The sequence below is a fragment of the Pteropus alecto genome, unplaced genomic scaffold, assembly GCF_000325575.1.
Source record: "Pteropus alecto unplaced genomic scaffold, ASM32557v1 scaffold7, whole genome shotgun sequence".
NCBI classification, from domain to species: Eukaryota; Metazoa; Chordata; class Mammalia; order Chiroptera; family Pteropodidae; genus Pteropus; species Pteropus alecto.
This window is the reverse complement of record NW_006494614.1, coordinates 29,951,644-29,966,676: the sequence shown is the minus strand read 5'-3', so window position 1 is coordinate 29,966,676 and position 15,033 is coordinate 29,951,644. Positions and strand designations below refer to the sequence as shown.

Genomic DNA, 15,033 nt, shown 5'->3' with positions numbered 1-15,033 from the left:
AGAGTCAATATCAGTTTATTAACATGGATTAAAGATTCTGCCCGTGTAGCGTATTCTTCAGCTTAGATATATGCCGTAGGGCATTAGGAAGAGTGTGTTATCCAAAACCATCTTCCTTAGCTTTGTGTCTGCTCTCTTAGCACCAGTCTGTCCTTGTTAGAAATTCATTCCATTGCCTCAATACAGTTTTGTTATTTTGAATAACAAGCTATTGTTTTGAAAATATTTTATAAATAAATTCTTCATAATCTAATTTGTAACTTTAATGTTTTGACAAGAGCTATGTCCCAAAGTGGCTTGTTGACAAAAACACATAAATATCTGTGACATTCTGAGAGACACAATGTAATACAAAATACGGACATGATGTGTCTATGTTCTTATTTATATCTTCCAAGGTTTGAAGAATACCCCAGGGAAAAGAGGAGCTGTGGATGAGGGAGTGGCTTCAGCTGGGAAAGGACCTATGAAGGAGATGGGAAAAGGTGTCCAGGAGTTGGGGAGGGGAAAGGGAGCCTAGTCACGAGCCAAGATACAGAGTAGAAGACCTCTTCCATCAACATTGCTCTGGATGTCTGTGGAATATCCCCTCTGCCCCTTCCCAAGTGATAATTACGTTGACGCAATGAAGCAAATAAGAAAAAAAGAGACTGTATCCATTCAGTGATTATTTTTGTGCTTGCTGCCTGTCAAATAAGTGTCAGGCACTGTGAAAGGGAGGAGGGGCATGGCCTGAAGCATCCATTAATGACAGTAGGGTATGACTGTTTATAGTGTTTGTTCTGTTACCTAAAGGGGTGAAATTATGGTCTGTGAAACTCTAAGCCCAACTCATTGAAGACGTGGTATTAGAAGTTTGGCTTCCAAAGTGGTTTAAAATCCTGTTTCCAAGTCCTGTCTTAAGTACTTGAGCTTGTAAGGCTCTTATATGGGGGAAACTGCACATTAAAGCTGAAAAATCTTACTGCTTACTTTACAGGTCTTAAAAAATTTAAAAAAAAAAGCAACAAACAAACTTCTGGAAACTGTGTTCCCTACGTCTGGGAGGAAAAGGAAATCCCTGCTTTACTCCTTTTCAGTTCCCAGTTGGGGTGGTTTGCTTTTAAGCTGTCGGGAAATAGCTTAGGGAACTACTGGAAAAGATTAGTTCAGCATTTTGAATCCAGAAAGCTTTTGTGGGTCCCTAACTTCAGTGACCTTGGGAGAATTTCCAGGAACTCAAGACTACTATATCAACCTACCCCAGGCAGGAAGCAGTCACTCCATTTTGGAAAATTACATGACTAGATTGAGGCAAGTTTCTTTTTGCATATAGAGACTTAGGGAAAGGTGGGATCGGATGGGCTAGAGGGGAGATAATGAATATAGTGAATGAACTTAGTGACATTCAGAACATGTTTGAGGCTCTACTTGGTGTCAGCACTGTTCTAGGCTTCAACGTGGAAAATAATACAGAGCTCTGTCTTCAAGGAGCTCACAGACAAGTGGGTGAGATAGATCAACTTATGGTAAATGGTAAAACCAAATGTGGTACTGTTAGTATGGGTTGAGCAGATGTCAGAGAAGGCCTGGGCTGAATCCCAAGGGAGTAGTCCTTAACCAGAAGATTTAAGGACAGAGTTTTCCACACTGAGGACATTCTACATGCGCAAGGTAGGTTTGGGGCCTATAATTTGTTCAGGACGATAAAAGGGAAGGAGGCAAGAGATGAAGCTGAAGACGGAGGCAGAGCCCAGATATCTTGAGGCCCCTTGTCTGCCATGCTGAGAAATCTGGACAGCTTTTTCAATGCTCCACAGAGACACTGAGAGATCATTTAAGGTGGTGAGCATTTAAAAAGAGTTTTTCTTTTGTTTCTTTTTTCTTTAATCTTTATTTTTTCTCTTATAAAATTTAAAAGTTCTCATGAAGGAAATTTGGAGGTTATAGAAAGGTACAGAGAAAATATAAAATCAACTTTAATTCTATCGCACAGAGATAACCATTGATACTATTTTGGTATATTTGATATATAACTATTTACAGATTTGTGATCATTTTATATATGAAACGATATTTTGCTTTTTTCATTAACATCATTTCCTGGACATTGTCCAACTTTATATTCTTTTTATTCATAAATTACTAATTTTGAAATTATCTTAGATTTCCAGAAGAGTTCCAAAGACAGTGCAACAGTTCCTTTGTCTTTTACCCAGCATTCTTTAATGTTAACATTTTACTTTTTCTCATCTCTCTGTCAAAATGCACTTACCTCTATTATATTTCTACTGGGTTTTCTAGAGTGATCACTAAACTGGAAAAATGGTCATAGTACTGTGAGTTAATGGATATTCTCAGCCTGAAACACAATTGTCCTTGAAAAAGGGTTTCCTGGGGTCCCAGTGCAGTAACCTGGGGGAGTGAGAGTTCTGGGCAAAAGCAGTGTGCTGGGCAAGGAGGGACCTCTGGGGAGATGGAACTTTGAGGACCCTACAGCTTCGCCTGTGTTTAGGAGCAGCTGTGAGCAATAGTTCCAGATGAATCCTGACTCGCTAAGACATTAATAAGTGATCTGCAGCTGTTTCTCCTTATATTTTAAAAAATAATAAAATTGAGTTTCTGTGTTGTACTCTTGACTAGTTTAAACTCTGAGTCTGATTAACCTTTACTGGCATTGCTCAAAGCTAATGCTAAATCATTTATGATAAATTGTAAAGTACTGGGTTAAATCACTTGGTACTCACAAATCATCCAAGGAAAACATTAAATGCTGTCAAAAGTCACCAGTAATGATAAAACAAACTATCCCAAAGCCTCGTTCCTAGCCCCTTTGCTTGTTTCTTTTCACCGTCTGATATTTCTTTCTTTCTTTCAGAACATCCTTAACACTTATTTGTCTTAGGGCCATTTTCATATGATGCCATTGACGTGTGCATGGGCTGTGTTTATGTCTCGTACATTTCTAAAGAGTAATGCTGCGTTGTCTTTATTTTTATATACAGTTCTCAGCACAGTACCTTGCTATTACATGCTAAATATTTTTCACTTAAATTTACTCTCTATACTCTTTGGAGAATTCATGGGTCTCACAGCTTTAAGTCATATCTTTTAGAACATAAATTCTGTTTGGTACCTTTCTCTCAGTCTCTTCCTGTGATGGGCTGAATTGTGTCCCCCCAAAATTCCGATGTCGAAGTCTCCAGTACCTCAGAATGTGACTATATTTGGAGAGAGTGATTAAGGTAAAATGAGGTCACATGGGTGGACCCTAATTGACGAGTTGTGCTTATAAGAAGAGAAGATTAGGACACAGAGAGGCACGGAGGGAAGACCATGTGAAGACAGAGAAAACAGTCATTATGAGCCAAGGAGAGAGGCCTCAGCAGAAACCAACTCAGCCGACACCTTTATCTTGGACTTCTAGCCTGCAGAACGGTGAGGAGATATGTTCCTAAACTAAAGCTACCTAGTCTGTAGTACTTTGCTACGGTAGCCCGAGCAAACAAATACACTTTCTTAACTTGAATTATAAACTGGCTTTCCCAATGCACCGCCACAATTTTGTCACACCACCGTTCTCTCAGGCATAAATATTTATAGGTCTTTTTTTCCAACACTCAATTACTTTTATCATCACTAAGTATTTGTTTTATTTTCTTTCTTTCCTTTATTGGCACTGCTATTAGTCTAGTCCACCTCAATTTTGATTCTTATTTAAGCCTCAACATATTTCTCTTTATACACAGATCCCAGTATCCGACTTCTCTTACATGTTACGCTCCCATATGAATTCTGAGTGCAATTCGTACTGAATGATCTTTGCCCATGCTGCTGCCTCTTTTAGGACTGCCTTTTCTTCTCTAAGGCCTAGTAATTTGTAAATATGGACATATAACTATATACCTTCTTGATAACCTCTCATCTGACATATACTTCTGATTTTGGCATATATCTTGGCATACACCTTTTTTTTCTTTTTTTTTTTTAGGCAAGGGAACCCTTGGTTGACTTCACAGACTGCAAGGACCTTGTCAGTTTACGATCCTTTATTTTTTTTATTTTTTACGCCTACACCACCTGGTCTTCCTAGGTGGTTTACCATCCAAGTACTAACCAGAACCAACCCTGCTTAGCTTCCGAGATTAGACGAGATTGGACTTGTTCAGAGTGGCATGGCCGTAATCGGCATACATCTTTGACCTCCCTAGTTTCAACCTCCTAATCTGTCTCTCTGCTCTGTTCCTACACCAGCTATAGTATAAGGTATTAAATTAACATTGAGTACTCCCGAAACCAAAATGCGCTTTCCAGATAGTATAACATATCACATATACAGGTAGCAGGTACTGAAGATTAACAAAGGTTATATTGGAGTTTTTGGTTTCATCTCAGTCTTTTACTAGCTTTGTGACTTTGGGAGAATCCCACAACTTTTTTTCAGCTTCAACTCAAAAGTGAAGATAATATTTAATTTCACTTGAGTATTATAAAGAAAAATAGATTAAATATGTGAAAGGTTTGTAAGGCACTAAGAAAGCAGTGTTTGGTGGTGTTTGTTGTTGTTGGCTTTTCTGACATTTACCATATTGTCTTTTATTGCCGCTGGTTCTGTATTTCCAAGTACCTGGTAACATCCTTGTAAGACCAAGTCATAGGTCATATATACATTCTGACTCCTATAGGACATAGTTTTTGTTTAATAACTAAACAAAAACTGGGCTGCTCGTGATGGTTCCTGTACACTCATTCAAAATTCAGACAACTGAGTCTCATACACGTGATCACACAGCTAATAAGTGACAGTCACATACAGCCCAACAGTTGTCTGAAGTTTCCCAAACTGACCTCTTTCTACCAGCTGAAGGATTCCATTTTGGCTTCCTCCTCGACAAGGATGGAGGGGCACATGGTACAATAGAAGGGCGGCCCAAGCATCGCTGGGGACACTGTCTGTGGGTGGCCCTGAAGTCTGCATGAGGATACAGAGAGGAATTAGACACATTTTCTGTCCCAAGGAGCTCAATGGGACCCTGAGTGCTTGTCAAACATATGTACCCAACTACCCGCAGAGGACTGATCATTCCCCACAAAGCCCCAGGGCCTGACAAGCCTGTGTATTTGCTGCAAGTGAGCAATTTCTCGGAAGTCTGCACTTTTGGCTCAAAATGGACGTGAACTGAGTGTGTAATGCCAGAGCTCCCATATATATATGTGCATATATATGAATATATATGCATATATATATATGGTGGATTTTTAGAAGAAAACGCTGTGTTGCCCCCAGGTCTTTTTTTGAAATTAAAAAAAGCTAACCCCTAAAATCACAGTAGTTAAAAAGCCTGAAAATAAGATGTTTATCGAATTTACTTTGCATGGGATGGTTCTGGTTTACTCTTTTTATCCCAGGATGATTATTATAGCACTCCCTCTCACTCTCAAAATTCTGCTTATTTGGACAATAAATTATACAGTCACCCTCCCCCTTAGTGATCCCGCTTAAACAGTACCGTGGTACTTTGTTTCGTGAACATAAAAGAGGCACGGGGCAAACTTGTTCGGAAGGAAGAAAAGCCTGAAGATAAAGTGTTGAATCCAAAAGTGAAAGTTCTGTTTGGGAGAATATTTCAGCTAAGGGACATTATAAAGCCTGTGGGCATATTTATTTTTCTTAAGTGTTTGGATGTCAGATAAGATAAACCAGCTGCACTTCACTGCAAAATTGCCAAGTTTAGCCTTTGAGTTTAACTTTTGGCAGATACGCTTGGATGCAACAGAGCTCTAAAAGCTATTAATCAAATTATTAAAATCTGAGTTGTTAAAATTTAAACATGCAGCCTATATTCTGATTTTAAATAGTTTTTATTTTTAATACCCAAGTAATACATGTACGTAGTTTTGTTATGTCCAGTTAAAATGATATCAAAATATAGAGAATAAAAATAAGTACTTCCATTGCTTCTCGTCTACCCAATCTCACTTTTCCTTATGTAAACCAATTTAACCAAAAACAACACAAAATATAGATGAAAAATAAATTATAAAGATTAAACATTTTATAAATGTAACAAATTAGTAATTTTTAATAAATTAGTCCTACTTTCCAGGAAGACAATTTGGCAAAAACATTAAAATGTCAAACACACATTCTTTGACTTAGCAATTTCAGTTCAAAGAAATAGGTAATCATATGAAGATGCATACACAAGGAATATTCATTGCAATGTAGTTTGTAATAGTGAAAATATATACATAATCTAATGTATTATTAATAGGAAATCGGTTAAATATAGTATGGTATAGTCATGTCATGGAGTAATACAGAGTCATTAAAAATGATGATATGGTGCTACATTTATTGATAAGGAGAGAAGTCCACAATATGTCACTAAATGAACAAGCAGACTCAGTTTGTATAGTATAATCACATTTATATGTATTTACATATATGTAGATAATATATATAATTGTATACAAACACATATACACATACATAATAAAATTTAAGCATTTATGAATATCCATTAGAAATACATGGAGGGAAATACAATAAAAAAGTTATTTCTGAGTGGTAGACTATTAGAATTTTTTTACTTTGTCATATTTTCTATTTATTATAGTAAAGATATATTACTTTTATAATCAGAAAAGAGAAACTCTTATTTTTTTGTTTTTAAAAAATTAGTAGAGTTCCAGTTTTCAAACTTTAACCATAAGTCATTTGTTTAAGTTGTTTTTTTACCCCCAGCTGGTATGAGGAAATGCTGCCAAGATTTTTGGTGCTAATAATTACTTCCACATAGCAAATACATCTACATTCTGAAGCAAGATTTTTATCAGTAAGAAGTGGGTTTTATAAAAATAACAGTTTAAATGGAGAATGTCTGATCTAGGGCCTAGAGTTTTAACCAGTAGCAAACCACTATTTTATTTTGGAGTGAATTAGTCTACATTAATTAGAAAAAGAGTCCTAAACCTCTCTTCTACTGAAGGAAATATTTAGCATGAGAAAAGGTCGGTTATATATTCGGTTGATAGCATATTATGCTTTAATGAGTTAGTATTATAATCTTCAGCTTTGTTCTTAATGAACTGACTGATTTAGTAAAATAGAGAAGGTACATGGTGGAGAGAGAAAAAATACAAATTTTCCAGGCACTAAAGGAAGGACCATTTCTCTCCTTGTTTGAATTTTTTCTGAGCAGCAAAAATTTAATTGCCAAAATCTTGATGCTCATCTGTCTGTGAACAGGTTCACAGGCACCAAAGTCCTCATTTATACAGTGGAAATACATTACCTGTTCCCCACATACCTGCCATCTATCCCTTCGTTCCATCCTCCTCAATACCCAGATTAAAATAATGTCTAAATTTGGATGGAAGGAATGGAGGAATGGACACATCATTTTTTCCTGAAAGCATATATTCCTGCCAGAATTATAAAGCCTGAATGTAATTATGAGAAAACATGGGCAATCAACAGAATAACTGGCTAGTACTCCTCAAAAGTATCGAGGATATGAAGGACAAAGAAAGGCTCAGGAACTGTCCCATATAAAGGAGGCTAAGGAAACATGACAACTAAATGTGATGTAGATGAGAAAAAAAGACCAGTGGAATGTTTTGGGGGTCAGTTGATAAAGGTTGACAGGTAATTGTTGGTGATATTTTGTACTTTTTTTTTATAAGCCTGAATTATTTCAAAGTGAAAGTTTAAAAATTTAAACATCATTTCAAAAAAAGGGAATGTCAATTTGCAGACGGGTACTGTATGCTGACAGAATGACAAAATGAAAGAGATTAGGAATAGAAATGCATAATTGGCTTGAGAATGCTGGGTGCATGCAGGGTGTCTGGGGAGATGACTCTGGAAAGCTCGGTTGGAGTCAAATCTGAGAGGGGGTAAATATTATCCTGGAAAGCAAAGTTTTAACAGCTACAAAATTGGGCCTTCATTCTCCTCTTCTTCCAAATTATAGGAAGCACTTGCTTCTTTTAAACAGTAAAAATTGTCATTTTATTAAGTTATTGTCCTTTTTTAAGTTATTTTCATTTGCGTAAGATGACTGTCAAGCCAATCAAACTCATGTACTGCTACAGAAGTTAAAAAATGTACAGAAAATGCATTTTAGAATAAAGCACAGGTAGAGTTAAAAAACAAAAACAAAACAAAATCTGAATCATTTTGATTCTGCATTCTCCTCACTGCCTCCCCTATCCTGTTTTCCCATGTACCATTTGTCATGAGGCCCTTCCCATTCTATCTTCACAGTATTTCTTGAACTAGGATTGGAATCAGAAGACTTGGGTTCTCATCCTTACTTTGTATTTATTAGCCTTATAGCTGTGGACAATTCTCTGTGCCTGAGTTTCTCTGTGTATGCATGTGTATATTTAGTACTTAGAGAGGAGGGGGTGGGATTCCAATGAAATGATGTACAGAAAAGCTCTTTATAAATTGTACAGTATTATAAAAATGCTAGCTTTTATTCAGGGCTTTAATATGTTTTGATTAGTAGTTTCCAATTTTATGAAACTAAAAAATTTTATTAACTGACAGAATTTCCCATTTGGTAAAATTTCCCTTGTTAAACCATTTCATAAAAGGAAGGACATTTTAACAGAAAAGTACTGGAAGGGCATACTCTCAGAATAAAAAATATTCCCTCCCAACTTTGTACTGACTTACGTTTCTAAACCACATGTTTAGTCCTAATTTTTCTCATTTTGCTGAAGACTGGCCCGAAGCAACCAGTTCCAGGACCAGCATTTAGGAATCAATGACCTAGACTAAAATATCCAAAGTGATAACTTCCTGAGCTCCTTGTATCTCATCTTACCATCTCTTCTAGTCCACCCATGCTTGCCATCCAATAAACTTGTTAAACGAATCAATAAATGAATGGATAGATACACATGTCTTCCTGAGTACAATGAAGAACCGGCCTAATTCTTTCGTAGTTAAAGGGAAGAGATATGGGAGGCTGAAAATGAGCCAAGATACTCTTCGGTTTTGGTATAGAGAAGAGAGCCGAGAATTTATTTTCCACTTCTCTTTTCCTATATTGTGCTGTTCAGTTACCTTATCTAAGCCAGAGGTATGTCTTTAAAGTAGCAGCATGTTGCTGGAAAATTGCTCCTCAGGGCTACAGACAGTGAAGGTGGTGGTACAGCATGTGGGTCTTTCTTCAACAAAGCACCAGTGTCTTTTCTCTACTAAAGTCTATGAAGGAGTGAGATAGAGTAGATACCACAACACACACGCACTTTTAAAAATTCTTTAAATTAGTTTTAAGTATACAGTACATTGGTTAGACATCTTATAGTTCATAAAACGATCCTCTCATTTGCTCCCTCTCTCCCCTGGCCCTCCACCTAGCCATTATATTAATGCTAGCTGCATGGCAGAGGGAATACAGTTAGCACACATGCTTTTTATCACTGTTTATCCTATATATCTATATACGAAGCTCTTTACCGAAAGGTTAGGGTAATTTCAAAAGGACCTTACAGTACAGGAGAGAGAAGTATTAAAGTTTTAGACAACTTGGGCTTTCTTTTCCATCAGGAGCTGAGTCCTGCCAATGCTTCCTCCACTTCAGACTTAGCTTTGGCTCTTATATTTGTACTTGCAGTCTGCATTCCCTCTATCCTCACAAACACCTCGGTTGTCATGTATGTTGGTCCATGAACTTCAGCTCCTCTGAGGAAAATTCAGCCTTTCTGCATAAGAGGAGATCTGAATTAGGATAACATCCTGGGCTTCAGATCTGGGTGGGTGAGCTGAGTGCATGTATGAATATAGTTGTATATTGCTATTGTGTGCGTGCGTGCATGTGTGTGTGTGTGTGTGTGTGTGTGTGTGTGTGTGTGTGTGTGTGTTGGGTCTGGGAACTGGGTAGTGAATGGGATCCAGTCTCTTGAATGTAGTTTAATGTGTATCTTCTAGTTTGAGTTCAGTCTTCCCTTTATTAAGAGTAATGAAGCTGTTGGTTTCTTGATTAATTGACAATAAATGAGTACATTTCTCTCAGACAGACATGAATTTTTCTGGATAAATTTTAGTTTAAACTTGTATTTCTATTTTCCCTACTAGCATAGTTGTGTTCTACCTTCAGAAACAATAGTCCTAATAATTATGCATGGATGCAAAGTTGTATTTCTTTCCAACTTTGCCCCAGGGAAAGCAGCAGCAGTGCAGAAGAACTTTTTATTTTATTTTTTGTTTATATATATATATATATATATTTACGCCTACAGCACCTAGTCCTAGGTGGTCTCCCATCCAAGTACTAACCAGGCCCAACCCTGCTTAGCTTCTGAGATCAGATGAGATTGGGCACGTTCTGCGTGGCATGGCCGTAGGCGCAGAGGACCTTTATTGGCTGCTCTCTGCCTCTCCTGGGCAAGGTACAGCTCTTTATTAAAATATCTTGATTCAAAGGGTTTCCCTCTTATCGAAAGGGGATAGGGAGGGTTTATCTTTTCCATTCTATTACTAACATTGATGTGAGATAAGCTGATTTTGGAGAAATAGGTGGTTGATTTCAAACACATGATGTTTTAGGTCTTTTTCTGCTTAAAAGTCTATGTTACAAGAAACAAGTAATGTCTGACTACCCTAAGCACAGGCTAACCATCCTTTCAGTACCTACTGTGGGTAAGACCCCTTTCCTCTGAGTTTTATTACCCTTCCCACCTCTCCTTTAAAGACTGCTGCCAGAGCTGAAACTCCTGTTGGCCCTGAGCTCTCAGATCATTGTTAGGCTGGGTCATTTTAAGAATGGGAGAAATAGCCCTAGAAACTTTATATCTGATGATGTGAAATGATTAGTTTTAAGAATAAAGTGGAGAAAGTTTGCCAGTTAGACTTTGATTTCCTCCTGAACATGTGCACTACCAAGAAGTTTATATAAAAAGACTTTTGTGGATTATTGATTATATAAGTGTTGAAGTCGAGAATGAATTAAGACTGAATCCTGATGAAATCCTGATTCTATTTTCCTTCACCTTCTCCATGGCATCCATTCAGGACAGATACTTCTGAAGACATTCTTGTTACTGGTTGATAAAAAAGTCAAAAGCTAAGAGAACTTTCGGTTACCATGGTGAGGGGGTCACAAGATTCTTCATTCCAATTTTGAACTGATTTCACTTCCAAATTTGAAACCATCAACTGTGAAACATTGTCTCACCTGGGCCTTTTACAATAATATAAACTTTTTTAGGAAAAAAAAAACACTTTAAATATGAATATCTGCCAAATAATTTAGTTATTATTTAGTTTAGTTTTTTGAGCAGAGTTACATTTGAATATATATAAATGTGGATAATATATATATATATATATATTAATTCTAGGTTATTTAACTTTTGAAACTTTAAGTATTCCAGTTTAGTACAAACTTGAACCATTAGCAAATATTTTAGCATTTTGATTTTTTTCCCAGCACTTTTCCATATGTTTCATTGATTTCAAGGTAGCTGTTGAATTATAAATAGAACATTAAAAATTTTGTGTCCAACAGAGATATGAAAATTGTTGCTTGATTATCCACATATGGCTAAGAGATAAATATATAAAATGTCTTAGCAGTGAAAGTATTAACTTTATCTCTCAAAGATGCAAGCAGTAAAACACAGGTTTTTTTCCTTAATATTTTGTAACTCCATTAGGGTTAATGGATGTTCCAAACAACCTTGAACCTTTTGGAAGAGTGCTTTTAAAAAACAACATTGTTGGAGTGGCTCCATGGTGAAGTGGTTAGCACATCTTCTTTACAAGCAGAAGGTCCTGGGTTCGCACCCCAGGTGGAGCCATGCGCCAGGCCCAGGGTGCGCGTGGGAGGAGATGCCCCGCCTTCAGAGATCTAGTTCTTAAGGGGAGATGGCAACGTTCCTTGGTCAGGGGTGGAAGTGGGGGCAGGGAATTAAAAGAGGGAAAAAAAAAACCATTGTTTATCTTCCACAAAAAAAATACTCCAAAGGCCTACTACTTCTATCCCTAAGCCAGCGCATTCTAAACAGTCATAAAAGTTCACAATCTCTAATTCAAATAAAATAATTATTGAAGCAGAAAGTAATAACTAATTTAAAATTTTTTTAAATTTCTAAAATCTAAGTTGATTTTAATTTTCTTAAGTTGTCAAAAAACATTTTAAATTATTTTAGGTAGCATTTATCCCAAGTAGCATTATAAATCAAAAGGTTTATGGTTAATCTATTTTATGATGATTAGTATTTCTCAAACTTGAGTAATGTAAAGGAGCCCTTAAGGAGGAAGAAAATTATCAAAGATACCCAGAGTTGATGTATATCATTTTGATGTTATTGTTATTGTTATGATAGTTTTTATATGTATATAGCTAAGATACCCACATAAAACCTAAAAACATTTACATGTTAAACACAAAGTTGTAAAACCAATATGATCGCAATTAACAATATTTAATTTTCTAGATGATGTTTTGCAGAAATTAAAGAGCGTATGTAGAGGTTAACAATAGAAAGATTTAGTCACTTTTTTACTTGATGTTTTGTGTTTGACCACAATGGACCATCGTCATCTGAGCCATTATCATTACCATAAAAAATAAAATAAAATTTTTTTATTTTTAAGAAATGAATCTGTTTTTTAACCACCACAGTTGGACCAATCAAGTTAATTGTTCACCTGGAAGGAAATCCAACTTTGGGTGGTAAGTACACTTATTGAATTGTACACTTGAAGCTAATTTGATTTTATTGATCCATGCCACCCCAATAATATTTTTTAAAAAAGTTAATTGTTCATTATAAAAGACACAAAAACTTGAAGATAACACTGACTGAAATTTTTCCTTGTATACTCACTTTTATAGATACTGCTTGTACATTGTTGCAAGTTGGTACACACAAAGGCAGAATCAGAGCAGTACTACTTGCAATATCAATTGAGTATTGACTGGATGGGCTCAGCAGGTTCTTTGGAATCACTAAATGTCTTTTGAATTATAAACCTTGTGAAAACCCAAGTTAGTTTGTTCAGTGAACTAAAGGATAGTTGATCTCATCTGGCTTCAATGAATTCTTTTTAGGTTTAAGTTCACTTCTATTATGTTTTCAATAGTATTTTATTTTTCTACACTGGTTTGTTTTCACAATATCAAACTAAGCCTCAACTTATTGTCTTAAGAAACTAAAGGCTTATTCATTCTTATGTTGCAATTGCAAATTATGACTGCAAAATAGAAGGCAGTTTTGTCTTTATAACTGTTGAAAAAAATCCAAGTTAAGAACACTGGTGATGCAAGGTGATGATCGACATTTTGACTTTAGAACCTGATAATAATCTAAGAGCAGCTAGACATGCTTGCCGATGCATTGGCAAGCCAAACTGTATGATTTCAGATGATCATATGACACCAGTGGGATTGGTGTTACATACAACAGTTGACACCGAAGTCATATAAGCACTATTTGGAAATAACGATATCCCAGATGACCCAGAACATCAAAAACAAACAAACAAAAAAACAAAACCAACTTTTTAAGCTTATAAAATGGAAGGAAAAATGGAAATTTATAGTTAAATGAAAGGACCCTAGAGATTCAATTGGTTTGAAAAATCCTGGGTTAGATAATATAAATGAAATTGCTTTGAAAACTAACGTGTTTCATAAATGCCAATACCATTATTAGGTAACAAATATAATTGGAAAAGTCTGGTGTTAATCTAAAAAAAAAGATTAGATTAATCTACACAGCAGACAGAAAATTCCCACAGTTAAGATCATTAAACAGAGTTTACAGGAAAACAGCTGCTCCTATCTACTAGAAAAAGTACAACCTATTTTCTTCATAAGTGTTCTCTGGGAAAGTCTTACCTTGGTTCTAGGAGTTGCCTGTGTGGCCGGGTATGTCTGTGGGTTGGGCAAACAGGAGATGGTATTGAGTGGAAGAGAGAAAGGAGCCTGTCCCTGTGAAAGAGGATGGGGCATTTGATTTGGGGCCCCATTGCCTCATTTTGCATCAGGCAGAGAGGTCTGGAAAGAGCAGTAGATGAGAAGCCCATTTACAGTGGAGTCCCAAGTACATACCACACTGCTCCTAGGGCACTGACCCTAAAATAGTTAACTTCATGGGAAAAAATCATGTTCCTTGTAAATGGGTAAAGTGTTCACCACATGGGCCCTTGGCTGACAGATTGTTTTATTGTTCAAAGAGAAAAGGCAGATGAAATGATCCCACGTGTGTTAGGAAAGCCCTTTTGTCCTCCTTATTTAGGATAACCCTGAACATTGATTCTGAAGTGTTTAGCTTAGTCAGAGTAAGGTAGATTTATTTTTCATCTATTTCTATTTTCATTTTCTGAAATGTTCAAATCATTTTCTAGCTAAGAATGCTAAATTTTGAACATGATTATCAGTCATTCAAGTTGGAACTAAATCTTGGCATCACAACAGGATCATATTTACACCTACTTCAGTTTCTAAAAATTAGCCAATCGAGAGAAAATATTTTGATCAGGAATTTCAAAGGGAAAGGCAAAATCTAGAGTGAAAACACATCTTCTGTGAAGGATTACATCACAAAGCATCTAAGAGCCCATCTGGAATTGGGGATAAATACAGAAGAGTTCAATTCAGTTCAGCAGACAGCTACAGAATATCTTTTCTGTGCCAAGAGCTGTGGTAGAGGCAGGAGTACAAAAATGAATAGATAGTTTGCTTGGTTTCAAGGAACTTATGGTCTAATAATCAGTCTCATATTAAAATTCAAATATTTAGAGTAGTTAGGACCCAAAGAACAATGGATGTTGCCAAGATCTAGTTGAATTTATGTAAAATAACCAAATCACTTAATAAGTTCCTATTTGGCAGGTAATATGGCCAGAGCTTTGAGCTTTGAAAAATGCCATTAGGTATAGAGCATAAAACAAAATTGCATTCAAGGGTAGTTCCTTGATTACTTAGATTCTTATGCTCCCTTTCCTCAATAAATTCTTTTTAACGCCAATAAGATAATTCTAAGTAGCCGAGTCTAGCACAGTGGATTTTAGTCAGCTTAAATTTA

General features: G+C 36.2%; 1 pseudogene; it reads right to left on the bottom strand.

The window, feature by feature from the left end:
- Positions 1-10,230: 10,230 nt before the first annotated feature.
- Positions 10,231-10,346, bottom strand: LOC112475001 (annotated as a pseudogene).
- Between the last annotated feature and the right edge of the window lie 4,687 nt (positions 10,347-15,033).